The 14759-nt window shown below is 46.7% G+C and overlaps 1 protein-coding gene across 8 annotated transcripts in view; it reads right to left on the reverse strand.

Annotated features, from left to right (window-relative positions):
* PKNOX2 (PBX/knotted 1 homeobox 2) overlaps window positions 1–14759 on the reverse strand; it is a 410686-nt gene that overhangs the window by 124104 nt on the left and 271823 nt on the right. For 6 of the 8 annotated variants that reach the window (XM_075328081.1, XM_075328084.1, XM_075328083.1 and 3 more), the window contains exon 5: window positions 6147–6253. The exons of the other annotated variants lie outside the window; for them this stretch is intronic. The gene's annotated coding sequence lies outside the window, so the exon portion shown is untranslated. The remainder of the gene's footprint in view (window positions 1–6146; window positions 6254–14759) is intronic. 8 annotated transcript variants of the gene reach the window in all.

Here is a 14759-nt window from a genome sequence, read left to right on the forward strand (position 1 = left end):
CCTATCGAAACGCACATAAAACAAAAATAATAAAAGAAAAAAAAAAAGTAATTGACTTTTTTTTTTTTAATAAACGTTTTAATGCAGTAAGTTTATTGCCAATCAAATTTGACAGAGCTCATTAAAGTGCTGAGCGCGCGGGCCCTGGATATCCAGCCGGATTCTGGCAGCGCTTGAAACGCGCTCCTTTATAGAAAGCATTAACTCGCTTTGGGCCTGGAGTTCGAAATGAAAGTCATGTCCATAAAAAGTGGAAGAAGTTGCTTTTATTTCAGCGGAGTGTAAGTCAGGCCCGGGATCACTGTGTAAAAATGAAACGAGAGCGGGGTTTACAGCGCTCACTAATAAATACTCTGCGGACGCAGAAAACATGTTCCCACTTTATGAAACGCCGAATACCATTTTGGGGAGCGAATTACATTAGCAATAATTGTCCCTGTTAAGGGTTTTATTTTCCTCTTTTTTTGGCAGCAGATCATGAGGTATTGTTGTGTTTAAGGGCAGTGCTGCTGCGTGACAGTAAAATAACATTACCCACATGACCACTGCAGCCAATCCCTGTTCAGAGATTGGCTGCAGTGGTCACATTTGTAGTGACATACAGTCATATAAAAAAGTTTGGGCACCCCTATTAATGTTAACCTTTTTTCTTTATAACGATTTGGGTTTTTGCTATTTCAGTGTCATATATCTAATAACTGATGGACTGAGTAATATTTCTGGATTGAAATGAGGTTTATTGTACTAACAGAAAATGTGCAATCCACATTAAAACTAAATTTGACCGGTGCAAAAGTATGGGCACCTCAACATAAAAGTGACATTAATATTTTGTAGATCCTCCTTTTGCAAAAATCCCAGCCTCTAGTGGCTTTCTGTAGCTTTTAATGAGTTCCTGGATCCTGGATGAAGGTAGATTTGACCATTCCTGTTTACAAAACAATTCCAGTTCAGTTAAGTTTGATGGTCGCCGAGCATGGACCGCCGCTTCACATCATCCCACAGATGTTCAATGATATTCAGGTCTGGGGACTGGGATGGCCATTCCAGAACATTGTAATTGTTCCTCTGCATGAATGCCTGAGTAAATTTGGAGCCGTGTTTTGGATCATTGTCTTGCTGAAATATCCATCCTCTGCGTAACTTCAACTTCGTCACTGATTCTTGCACATTATTGTCAAGAATCTGCTGATCCTGAGTTGAATCCATTCGACCCTCAACTTTAACAAGATTCCCGGTGCCGGCATTGGCCACACAGCCCCAAAGCATGATGGAACCTCCACCAAATTTTACTGTGGGTAGCAAGTGCTTTTCTTGGAATGCCGTGTTTTTTTGCCTCCATGCATAACGCCTTTTTGTATGACCAAACAACTCAATCTTTGTTTCATCAGTCCACAGGACCTTCTTCCAAAATGTCACTGGCTTGTCCAAATGTGCTTTTGCATACCTCAGGCGACTCTGTTTGTGGCGTGCTTGCAGAAACGGCTTCTTTCGCATCACTCTCCCATACAGCTTCTCCTTGTGCAAAGTGCGCTGTATTGTTGACCGATGCACATTGACACCATCTGCAGCAAGATGATGCTGCAGGTCTTTGGAGGTGGTCTGTGGATTGTCCTTGACTGTTCTCACCATTCTTCTTCTCTGCCTTTCTGATATTTTTCTTGGCCTGCCACTTCTGGGCTTAACAAGAACTGTACCTGTGTTCTTCCATTTCCTTACTATGTTCCTCACAGTGGAAACTGACAGGTTAAATCTCTGAGACAACTTTTTGTACCTTCCCCTGAACAACTATGTTGAATAATCTTTGTTTTCAGATCATTTGAGAGTTGTTTTGAGGAGCCCATGATGCCACTCCTCATAGGAGATTCAAATAGGAGAACAACTTGCAAGTGGCCACCATAAATACCTTTTCTCATGATTGGATACACCGGCCTATGAAGTGCAAAGCTCAATGAGGTTACAAAACCAATTTAGTGCTTCAGTAAGTCAGTAAAAAAGTAGTTAGGAGTGTTTAAATCAAGAAATAATAAGGGTGCCCATACTTTTGCACCGGTCAAATTTTGTTTAAATGTGGATTGCACATTTTCTGTTAGTACAATAAACCTCATTTCAGTCCAGAAATATTACTCAGTCCATCAGTTATTAGATATATGAAACTAAAATAGCTGCTGCAAAATCCTAAATTGTTATAAAGAAAAAAGGTTAACATTAATAGGGGTGCCCAAACTTTTTCATATGACTGTATGATTTTGCAGTTGTAATGAGCTTCATCTGTGCAAACGAAAGTTGAAAGTAAAACTATGTGCAGTTTTTGCAGCAAAGTTCTTAGCTACACGGCAAGAACCACGACCCGACCGCCACATGTGAATAAACGTTACATCTATGGGTCTTGTAACTCAAGATCCGAAAAATGAAAGACTGCACAGATTCATTATAACACACGTCAGTGCAAAACACGGGATCCATCCGGAATAAAGGAAACAAAGTGGTGCCAAAATGCGGACACAAACCAGAAGGATGAAATTGTCAGATAAGGAACACATATGGATACAGTGGCACTATCTATACGTCTGCCCTTCGGGGTACTGCTGCGGTAAAGTGATCTATGACCTCCATGGAGGAAGCTGCAATATATATATATATATTATATATATATGCACACATATATAGGCAGATACTCGGAGCACAACTAAGAAGTGTCCTCGGATACTTTGTTCATTTCATGGCGTTTAATCGCATCAATGCTCACGGTGCAGCGGGTTTTACGGGGGGCTGTAGACCACACAAGCCAATGGATTCCTCACCTTAATTGTAATGAGCGTCTTAAGAAACGCTTAGAAAAACACCAACCATGACCCGATATACACAAGTGACAGCAGAGAAAAGAAGCGGAGACTCCGGGATCAATGTGGGACTGAGAGGCCTTTAGAGTTATCCGTATACCTTCCAGGAAACATGCATGTGGCTGACGGGAGAGGGCCACAATCATCAAATGCACCCCATTATTAAAGAGGATTAATGGGACTTTAATATTGGACTCCCCACCATAGATCATCAATATCACTCAGCAGGGGTCCGACACCTGGCATCACCGAGCACTGGAGGTGTGACAGCGCCACACCAGTGCAGTGGCAATGAGCGGTAATGCATGCTGTCTCGCATTCACTTTTAGTATTATTCAGTCATTCTGCTTTCCAGAGGGGGGTGCTGGGATGTTATTACTGTCTGTGTCACACCAGCCATGCATGGCCACCAATACGCCCACCGTGCCACGGTGCCACTAGGCTATTTCCTCTGTTTTCTATTCTACAAGGTTGAACTTTTGCTTTAAAGTTGTGAAAAGAGCTGAATTGCAAAGACCACAAAGACACAGGATAAAAGTCGTCTGAACCCGCCGGTTTCAACCATCTCTCCCGATAGAGTATGACATAAGTAATGTGAGGTTGGAATTTCAATGTCTGACTGTTTTATTCAGGGGGAGATAATTCGGCGGTGGCCATCACAGAAAGCAAAGGGGTTTGAGAGGAGTCGATTTTCGGTGTATGGAGGAGTCGGAGAGAAGCGGTCTGACGAATGATCACTGGTCTGACCCCAGTCTAAGGAGATGAAAGGAATGCAGGGCCAGCGCCATATGATGAGCCGGGTTTTAGTAGTAGGATCTGGTATGGAATTAATCCGGCTGTATGGAGAGGGGTAAGTAGGAGTCATGTGTCGGCACGGCCCTTTATTGATAGGGTGGAGTGTTGCCATTTTTGTCAGGCTCCACAATGAATTTTGCAATTTAGAAATAATTAATGAAACATAACATGTAACCACAATATATTTTTGCCTACAAATTGCCTCTCTTTATTATTAGTGGTGGGGACCGGTATGGGTATAGCCGGTTCACCGCTTAGGTATATCCTCTATAAGATGTGTCTGCACATCTTATAGAGTACATCATTAGTGGAGGGCTGGTGCCAGCCCAATATTGTCCAGAGGGGGATTTACCTCCCAGTTGTCCTTACTCAACTGAAGCGATTCAGACAAAGCACGGTCGAGGGTCCGCACTCCCCTATATGCAGATACCCGGCTCATTTTCATCCACTTTGCATATTAGAAGTCACAGGATGTTTGGGTTCCTCAGAAAGACATTAGATCGATGTAGATGAATCGCAGAAGCGCTGATAATGCAGAATTCTCACATCACAGACACGACCAGAGAATGTAAATGTATCCGCGTCTTCATTGTGTCTTACAATGAACTCTGATCTGATCTTAATCATAAAGATGGTGTCGGACAAGGCGCTGGAGCAGGAAGCTTATTCTAATCGTTCCTTCCCAATTTCACTCCACAGTCCTAATCATTTCCGACAAGTAATAAAAGGCAATGCGGGCAATAAATGAAGAAACTGTGGTGCTCACAGTCTGGGATATCTGCTTGTTTTAGGATTTGCAAATATCACCCTGTGAATTGCGGAGAGTGAAATCCTCGCTGAATTCTGCATTATAAAATGTCAGGCTGAAGGTTCAGGTCCACATCACAGGTCAGTGTCTACCGCAGAATTATCCGCAGCCTTTAGACAAGATTTCCTAGAGTCTGGTCCACTTTGCTGATACTGTAACATGCAGTGTATATTTTTTACACTTCTGCTGTATCGGTCATGGGTAAACCTACGGCTCAGGAACTGCAAGAAACGTTGCGTCCTCAGGAGTAAGAGAAGCGCTGTCCTGGCTAACAGATGGGGTCTTCAACCAGACTCCTACCCCTCCCCTATTAACGTGGATATAGGAGAATAGTTTTGCCAAAACAGCCATTCCTTTTAACCATAAACAACATCTACACTTTCCAAATGGAGCCTTGATGTCACGTCCTCACCGGAGTCTGCTCCTGCGACCTCTGCTTTGGCACAAGGCACAGCCGTATTCTCGCCATGGACTGTGCTGGTGATAGGAGAGGAGTCGGTGCCGGTGGCTCTGGTGGGCGCAGGCTCCACTCATCCACTGGGCTGGGTTTCCCTGGGACCTGCAGTACCACTAGCTGACTGTAGGTGGCGTGTGTCTTCCAGCTGAAGTTACCACCATTCAGCTACAGCCAATGGGAAAACACCACACCCTTTTAATTCCCCCTCTTGTCTGCTGGTCACTGCCAGATATAGTTTTGTATTCCTGCTAGTGTCTGGTTCCTGTTCAGTTCTATTGATCCCTGTGTTTTGACCTCTGCCTGCTCATTGTCTACTCTCCTGCCTGCCCTTTTTGCACCTCGACGTGATCTCCGGTTTTGACCTCTGCCTGATTTCCTGACTACGCTCCTGCCTGCCATTTTTGCACCTCACTGCCATCTCCGGTTTTGACCTCTGCCTGATTTCCTGACTACTCTCATGGGCAGCACGGTGGCTCAGTGGTTAGCACTGCAGCCTTGCAGCGCTGGGGTCCTGGGTTCTAGTCCCACTAAGGACAACATCTGCAAGGAGTTTGTATGTTCTCTCTGTGTTTGCGTGGGTTTTCTCCGGGTACTCCGGTTTCCTCCCACACTCCAAAGACTGATAGGGAATTTAGATTGTGAGCCCCAATGGGGACAGTGTTGCCAATGTATGTAAAGCGCTGTGGAATTAATAGCGCTATATATAAGTGAATAAATATTATATATTACTCTCCTGCCTGCCATTTTTGCACCTTGCTGCCATCTCCGGTTTTGACCTCTGCCTGATTTCCTGACTACACTCCTGCCTGCCGTTTTTGCACCTCGCTGCCATCTCCGGTCCGGTTTTGACCTCTGCCTAATTTCATGACTATGCTTTTGCCTAACATTTTTGTACCTCCTGGTTTGGACCCTGCCTGACGACCACTCTTTCCTGGATTGCGGCCTTCCATAGGCAGCGTTCTCATGGACCTTGTGTAATTCCAAATCCCTGTACAGAGGTTAAAGGGTTTCAGGGTTCTTGAGATCCTGCCGACTTGGTGGCTAGCCCTAGTCTGTCCGTGACAGTTATACTGAGTCTGTGGTCAAGGGCAGACGTTACACTTGATGGCCCTGGAGGCAAGGTTTTTGTCAGGGGTGGACAGAGTGGAGAATTTAAGAAATAGATGATCTTCTACTCCCTAAAAAAAAAACCTATAACCTTCTCCTCAAAAATAAAATAACCATTGTAAAATGAGGTTTGTACCGTGCAGAGTGTCGCCGGGAGCAGAAGATCTGGGGATGTTTCCTGCAAACGTCTTAAGTCGTCTGGGAGATGATGGAAGCTGATGCTCCAGTGATTACTCCATGGACCTATGAAGAAAAACAGGAGAAGGGTCTGTGCATCGGTGTCTGTGGTCAACTGCAAGGAATAAAGGCAAATGCGAGAATGACAAATTAGATTGGCTGCAAATAATAAAATTGCGTCTAATAGGGGATATGGACAAAAGTTCTGATGGATCTGTGTCACCATCTATTGTAAGGGCAGATTTCTGGGCGCTGTTAACTATATAACAAGTTGGTCAATGCTCGTTTAGAGGCGCTCTACATGAGGACATACGGACAATTCGGTCTCCGCACAGTTTATACATTGTTGGCAGCACATCCAGATCCTGTGCGGATGACAACGATGGTAAAAGGCGCGAGCAGGCATGGGCTGATTGTTAGTCCGTGTAGACATAGACGCAGTCAGGAACAAGTGTTACTCATTTGGACGAGTATCGATCCATGTAGTGGGGTTTTAAAGCTCACCAATCACCAGGATTTTCCTATATAACCTATAGCCAGTGCTATACTGACACTACCAGGCTGATTCTATACATACCTGTAGTGGTCAGGTAGGATGTATAGGTTTTGAAACACAAGCAAGTAAAGTTTATAAATGAGCAGCTTTATGATTGGCAGAAGCTGTCGATCAGCTGATAGCTGGGGTGAGTATTCATAGTGATTCCCACCCCCTGCCTGTCCATCCTCCCCCTGTTATTTATGTTAATTATTTTATAGACTCGTTTTACTAACTAACTAGAAGGACCTGTGCTGATGTCATACTCATGTGACCAGAAGGGGCAGGGCCTCAGCCAACATAGCTGATACCAGGAAGCAACATTATTTTTCTGTTGGCTGATGTCCAGCTCCTTCTGGTCACATGGGTATGACATCAGCACAGGTCCTTCTAGTCAGTAAAATGATTCTATAATAGAATTAGCATAAATAATAGGGAGGATGGAAAGGCAGGGGTGGGAATAACTATGAATACCCACCCCAGCTGTCAGCTGATCGGCAACTGCTGTCATCCAAAAAGCTGCTGATTTTACAATCTTTACTTGCTTGTGTTTCAAAACCTAAACATCCTAGCAAACAACTAAAGGTATGTATAGAATCAGCCTGATAGTGCCAGTATAGCACTGGCTTTAGGTTATATAGGAGAATCTTGGTGATTGGTGCACTTTAAGCTGTTTACTGTGTCCGTGGGGATGTGTGGGCAGCTCACCTGGAGGAAAGCCCCGTCCTCCACTCCCCTCCTATCACTGGTACCATAGGATGGTTTAACAAGACATAACTTGCTCTCTCTACTACTGTGAAATGGGGGACGCGCAGTTTAGGTGGTCACAGATTGAACTCCGGTCTGAATTGCAATAAGCAGCTATCTGGGGGTCAATGTAATGGCATCTACAAATCATCCCACACTCGGGTACGTTCACACAGGGGCGTTTTTGCAGCATCTTTTTTTTGCAGGTGATTTAATAGCGAGAGATTTACATCAACATGTGACTGCGCCAAACAAGCGCAGACCAGCAGTGGCCACACATTCGCTCTTCAATGTCCAAATCCCTCACCGCTCCTCAAAAAAACACCAAATGTTAGCACATCAATAAAAATCCAGAACATTTCCAGAACCATTAGTACTCATTATGACCACATGAAAAGTTTCCACAAACAGATGAATGCCAGTCACAGCCGTGGCCCGCGCAGAGAGACGTTGGCAGTCATCTCAATGAGCTCGGTGCCTGCAGTTGCCTTTTCTGGCAGGGTCCCGGCGGAGCTCATTCTGAGCTTATTTTCTGCACAGGCCTCTAAAGGTGAAGACTTCAAGACTGAAGCCATAGCAAACTCCTCGGTTGCCAGGAGCTGAATGAGGTCAGTGCATCACGCGTGGAGTCGGGAGGTTTGTGCACGGTATAGAAAGGCTCAGGATGCAGACGTTTGGCTTTATGAGATCCCTCCCCGGTGTAAGCAAAGCTGCTGAAACCAGCAATGTAACAACACACTGTCAACACACGTTACAAATGATCATCCGCTGGCAAAGGCAACACGTTCATCGCCGCGCACCACAGAAATAGGAACCGTCAGCACCACCGAAATCTGACGCATCAAAAGATCCTAATCATTACTCAGGAATTCACACCGGATTATGGAGATTACCGACAAGAGGCGCAATTCTCTACTGCCGAAAATGTGAGAGAAAATGGCAAGGAATGAACGTGGACCGTCCCAAAATACACCGGTCACAGAGCGATCCTGCCCCAAACACATCAATCCTGCCCCAAACACATCAATCCTGCCCCAAATACATCAATCCTGCCCCAAATACATCAATCCTGCCCCGAATACATCAATCCTGCCCCAAATACATACACATCAATCCTGCCCCAAACACATCAATCCTGCCCCAAACACATCAATCCTGCCCCAAACACATCAATCCTGCCCCAAATACATCAATCCTGCCCCAATAAATCAATCCTGCCCCAAACACATCAATCCTGCCCCAATAAATCAATCCTGCCCCAAACACATCAATCCTGCCCCAATAAATCAATCCTGCCCCAAATACATCAATCCTGCCCCAAACACATCAATCCTGCCCCAATAAATCAATCCTGCCCCAAACACATCAATCCTGCCCCAATAAATCAATCCTGCCCCAAATACATCAATCCTGCCCCAATAAATCAATCCTGCCCCAAACACATCAATCCTGCCCCAAACACATCAATCCTGCCCCAAACACATCAATCCTGCCCCAAACACATCAATCCTGCCCCAAACACATCAATCCTGCCCCAAACACACCAATCCTGCCCCAAATACATCAATCCTGCCCCAAATACATACACATCAATCCTGCCCCAAACACATCAATCCTGCCCCAAACACATCAATCCTGCCCCAATAAATCAATCCTGCCCCAAATACATCAATCCTGCCCCAAATACATCGATCCTGCCCCAATAAATCAATCCTGCCCCAATAAATCAATCCTGCCCCAAATACATCAATCCTGCCCCAAATACATCAATCCTGCCCCAAATACAGCAATCCTGCCCCAAATACATACACATCAATCCTGCCCCGAACACATCAATCCTGCCCCAAACACATCAATCCTGCCCCAAACACATCAATCCTGCCCCAAACACATCAATCCTGCCCCAAACACATCAATCCTGCCCCAAACACATCAATCCTGCCCCAAACACATCAATCCTGCCCCAAACACATCAATCCTGCCCCAAACACATCAATCCTGCCCCAAACACATCAATCCTGCCCCAAACACATCAATCCTGCCCCAAACACATCAATCCTGCCCCAAACACATCAATCCTGCCCCAAACACATCAATCCTGCCCCAAACACATCAATCCTGCCCCAAATACATCAATCCTGCCCCACCTACATCAATCCTGCCCCAAACACATCAATCCTGCCCCAAATACATCAATCCTGCCCTAAATACATCCCTACAGAATGACTGCAATAGTTCACTGCTTATTCCAATTATAATGGCAGGTCCCTTCTGTCCCCACGCTGCGCAGGTTGTTACATTGTATGATATGTGATTGGAGACAGACACTGCCTGACCCGCAACATCCCAAAACAGGAATGTGCCTGGAAACATCAGGTAATGTGACTGGGCAGCTCCCTCCAAAACCCAGGATGACCCCCATATACTACACCCCCAGAATTATCTCTACATACAGCAGGGCTTCAAGGATTACCCCCAGAATTACCTCTATGTATAGCTGCGTTCCCACTATCAAAGCCATATAATACACCTCCCAGTCTTCCAGCGAAAAGCAGGGGTGGCCCTTAGTCTCCCCACAAGAAGAAGCGGGGGCTGCCCTTAGTCTCTCTGCAAGAAGAAGTGGGATTTCCTTAGTCTCTGCGCAAGATGAAGTGGGGGCTGCCTTTAGTATCACTGCAAGAAGAAGCGGGGGCTGCCCTTAGTATCACTGCAAGAAGAAGCGGGGGCTGCCCTTAGTATCACTGCAAGAAGAAGCGGGGGCTGCCCTTAGTATCACTGCAAGAAGAAGCGGGGGCTGCCCTTAGTATCACTGCAAGAAGAAGCAGGGGCTGCCCTTACTATCACTGCAAGAAGAATCGGGGGCTGTCCTTAGTATCACTGCAAGAAGAATCGGGGGCTGTCCTTAGTATCACTGCAAGAAGAAGCGAGGGCTGCCCTTAGTATCACTGCAAGAAGAAGCAGGGGCTGCCCTTAGTATCACTGCAAGAAGAAGCAGGGGCTGCCCTTAGTATCACTGCAAGAAGAAGCAGGGGCTGCCCTTAGGATCACTGCAAGAAGAAGCAGGGGCTGCCCTTAGTATCACTGCAAGAAGAAGCAGGGGCTGCCCTTAGTATCACTGCAAGAAGAAGCAGGGGCTGCCCTTAGTATCACTGCAAGAAGAAGCGGGGGCTGTCCTTAGTATCACTGCAAGAAGAAGCGGGGGCTGCCCTTAGTATCACTGCAAGAAGAAGCGGGGGCTGCCCTTAGTATCACTGCAAGAAGAAGCGGGGGCTGTCCTTAGTATCTCTGCAAGAAGAAGCAGGGGCTGTCCTTAGTATCACTGCAAGAAGAAGCGAGGGCTGCCCTTAGTATCACTGCAAGAAGAAGCGGGGGCTGTCCTTAGTATCACTGCAAGAAGAAGCGGGGGCTGTCCTTAGTATCACTGCAAGAAGAAGCGGGGTCTGTCCTTAGTATCACTGCAAGAAGAAGCGGGGGCTGTCCTTAGTATCACTGCAAGAAGAAGCGGGGGCTGTCCTTAGTATCACTGCAAGAAGAAGCGGGGTCTGTCCTTAGTATCTCTGGAAGAAGAAGCGGGGGCTGTCCTTAGTATCACTGCAAGAAGAAGCGAGGGTTGCCCTTAGTATTTCTGCAAGAAGAAGCGGGGGCTGCCTTTAGTATCACTGCAAGAAGAAGCAAGGGCTGCCCTTAGTATCACTCACTGCAAGAAGAAGCAGTGGCTGCCCTTAGGATCACTTCAAGAAGAAGCAGGGGCTGCCCTTAGTATCACTGCAAGAAGAAGCAGGGGCTGCCCTTAGTATCACTGCAAGAAGAAGCAGGGGCTGCCCTTAGTATCACTGCAAGAAGAAGCAGGGGCTGCCCTTAGTATCACTGCAAGAAGAAGCAGGGGCTGCCCTTAGTATCACTGCAAGAAGAAGCAGGGGCTGCCCTTAGTATCACTGCAAGAAGAAGCAGGGGCTGCCCTTAGTATCACTGCAAGAAGAAGCGGGGGCTGTCCTTCGTATCACTGCAAGAAGAAGCGGGGGCTGCCCTTAGTATCACTGCAAGAAGAAGCAGGGGCTGTCCTTAGTATCACTGCAAGAAGAAGCGAGGGCTGCCCTTAGTATCACTGCAAGAAGAAGCGAGGGCTGCCCTTAGTATCACTGCAAGAAGAAGCAGGGGCTGCCCTTAGTATCACTGCAAGAAGAAGCAGGGGCTGCCCTTAGTATCACTGCAAGAAGAAGCAGGGGCTGCCCTTAGTATCACTGCAAGAAGAAGCAGGGGCTGCCCTTAGTATCACTGCAAGAAGAAGCGGGGGCTGCCCTTAGTATCACTGCAAGAAGAAGCGGGGGCTGTCCTTAGTATCACTGCAAGAAGAAGCGGGGTCTGTCCTTAGTATCTCTGGAAGAAGAAGCGGGGGCTGTCCTTAGTATTTCTGCAAGAAGAAGCGGGGGCTGCCCTTAGTATTTCTGCAAGAAGAAGCGGGGGCTGCCCTTAGTATTTCTGCAAGAAGAAGCGGGGGCTGCCTTTAGTATCACTGCAAGAAGAAGCAAGGGTTGCCCTTAGTATCACTCACTGCAAGAAGAAGCAGGGGCTGCCCTTAGGATCACTTCAAGAAGAAGCAGGGGCTGCCCTTAGGATCACTTCAAGAAGAAGCAGGGGCTGCCCTTAGTATCACTGCAAGAAGAAGCGGGGGCTGCCCTTAGGATCACTTCAAGAAGAAGCAGGGGCTGCCCTTAGTATCACTGCAAGAAGAAGCGGGGGCTGCCCTTAGGATCACTGCAAGAAGAAGCAGGGGCTGCCCTTAGGATCACTTCAAGAAGAAGCAGGGGCTGCCTTTATTCATCTGCAAAAAATGGTCCTTCTTTTAGAGAAATTATTGTTATCTTTGTTACTCCTGTCCCCATTCAGTATTGAAATATATGAGCATCTGCAGAAGCACCGATGGTTGGACCCCAGAAGCAATGTGTTTGGCTGGTCAGTAATGTCTATGGCCACCCTACCTTGCTCTCTGTAAATAATGATATTGACCTGGTTTATGTAACAAAAGCTGGAGAGTGACAATAAGTGTCAGCCTGCGCAGAGGCATCACCGCAGAGACAGATGTGACGGGGATCTCCATTACAACATGCATTTAATGTCCATTCTCATTATACTTATGTTGCGGTATTTAGAATTTCCTCCAAATATTCCCATCCCTAACAAGCGCCCGGTTAACGCAGATTTCTGCAGTGGAAAACAAATGTCCAGTCAGCAGTATCAGGCTGCGGGGACGGAGCTGCCCTCTTGTAAGAAGTCAGGTGATTCCCATCCCGTATTATAGAGGATTCATCCCGGTATCATTAGTTGCATCTCGGGGCTGCAGTCTACAACTCCAGGTGTGCATTCAGATGTAGCATCGGCGGTAATAGAGAACCGTGCTGATTCATTGCAACAAACGGGCCCAGAGGCTCCAGAGCGGCCGCTCAAAACAGCCATCAGCCAATATTTCCCCCAACGCCTAATTAACAGCCAGGCTGACAGTGCTTCATCTCCATGGGAGGCCTCTGCTATGGCCTGGAAACATAGTGGAAGAGACAGAGCGGGCGTCTCTTAGGGAAATCAATGCCATTCCCAATACCCCCGTGTGCCTGCGCTCAGAAGGAGGGAGGATTTATTAGAGTACACATTTGCACAACCGCAAAAAGCTCTCAGCAGTTTTCCTACCCCTCGGAAATGCTTAAAATATATGACAAAATAATGATTCCTTAGAAACTCCAGGAGATGGCGAATGTATACACGGGCACCATAGAGAACAATGCGGGAAAGAAGACGTCCAGAAGTATCCAAATGTGTGACCGGGCTCCAGAACGAATCCAGATCCTGGAAAGCTGCCACATCCAGGCAGTACCAGGTACGTGTCTCCGAACACAACGTTTACGGCAGCTGCGGGGTTCATCTGGCCGTCTATAGAGGGAGCCTGGCTATAAAAAAAGAATCAAGGCCATTTCCAGGTAATGGATCCAAGATGAACACATTGCTAATGGCGGAAAAGAGCATTGTGTTGTAATTCTGTCCCAGCATCACATGTAGAAGAGAAAAACTGACCACACGGCGGGGGCTGACTAACCACTAGGAGGGGGCTGACCGAGCACCCAGCAGGGACTGACCGACCACCCGACGGGGGCTGACTTACCACCAGGCGGGGGGCTGACCAAGCACCCGGCAGGGGCTGACCGACCACCCGACGGGAGCTGACTTACCACCAGGCGGGGGGCTGACCGACCACCTGGTGGGGGCTGACCGACCACCCGACGGGAGCTGACCGACCATCCGACGGGGGCTGACCGACCATCCGACGGGGGCTGACCGACCATCCGACGGGGACTGACCGACCCCCCGGCAAGGGCTGACCGACCACCCGGCAAGGGCTGACGGCCCATACAGGGGCTCTTTACAGAAGGGGGGTTATATTTTACAGATTTTTTCTTTTTAAGGGTTATAAATAGGGATGATCGAATACCTCAAATATTCGGCTTCACGAATATTTTTCGAATAGGTCGCCAGTATTCGCGAATATTCAATGCGCAGTGTAAGTCTATGGGAAACCCGAATAACAACTATTTGGGCTTCCCATAGACTTACATTGCCCATCGAATATTCGCATAGCGGCGACCTATTCGTCGAATATTCGTGAAGCCGAATAATTGAGGTGTTCGATCATCCCTAGTTATAAACAGTTTAATATCACTGAAGAAAAACCTTGGGCACAAGTCAATTTGGGATAATAAGTGACTTCAGGCCAAAATGTCTTGTATATTTTTTTCAGTGTGGATTATACAGACGTGGACAAAATTCTTGGTGTCTTCTGCTAAAGTAAGAAAAACCCACAATGGTCACTGAAATAACTTGAAACTAATAAGTAATTTTCAATGTAAATGAACTAAATACCAACTAATGAGAATCAGACATTACTTGTGAATTGTGGTTGAACAGAAAAAAAATAATGAAAATGGCCGAGAAACAAATGCTGACTATTGGGATATGTGACAATAAGGTACATCCTGTACTTAGTATCATATAATACAGTAGTTATAGTCAGTGAGTCTGCCTATTTAAGGGGTGCAAAGTAGTCACTGTGCGGTTTGTTATCATGATGAGTATCACACTGAACATGGAGGAAAGAAACCTGAGGAGAGAGATAGCTCAGTAGATTAGGAAACAAATTATAGACAAACAGGTAAAGGTTATAAAACATTTCCAAAAAGCCTGATGTTCCTGTTACTACAGCTACACACATGCCTATTTAAGGGGTGCAAAGTAGTCACTGTGCTG

This window comes from Anomaloglossus baeobatrachus, chromosome 11 (assembly GCF_048569485.1).
Source record: "Anomaloglossus baeobatrachus isolate aAnoBae1 chromosome 11, aAnoBae1.hap1, whole genome shotgun sequence".
Classification (NCBI taxonomy): Eukaryota; Metazoa; Chordata; class Amphibia; order Anura; family Aromobatidae; genus Anomaloglossus; species Anomaloglossus baeobatrachus.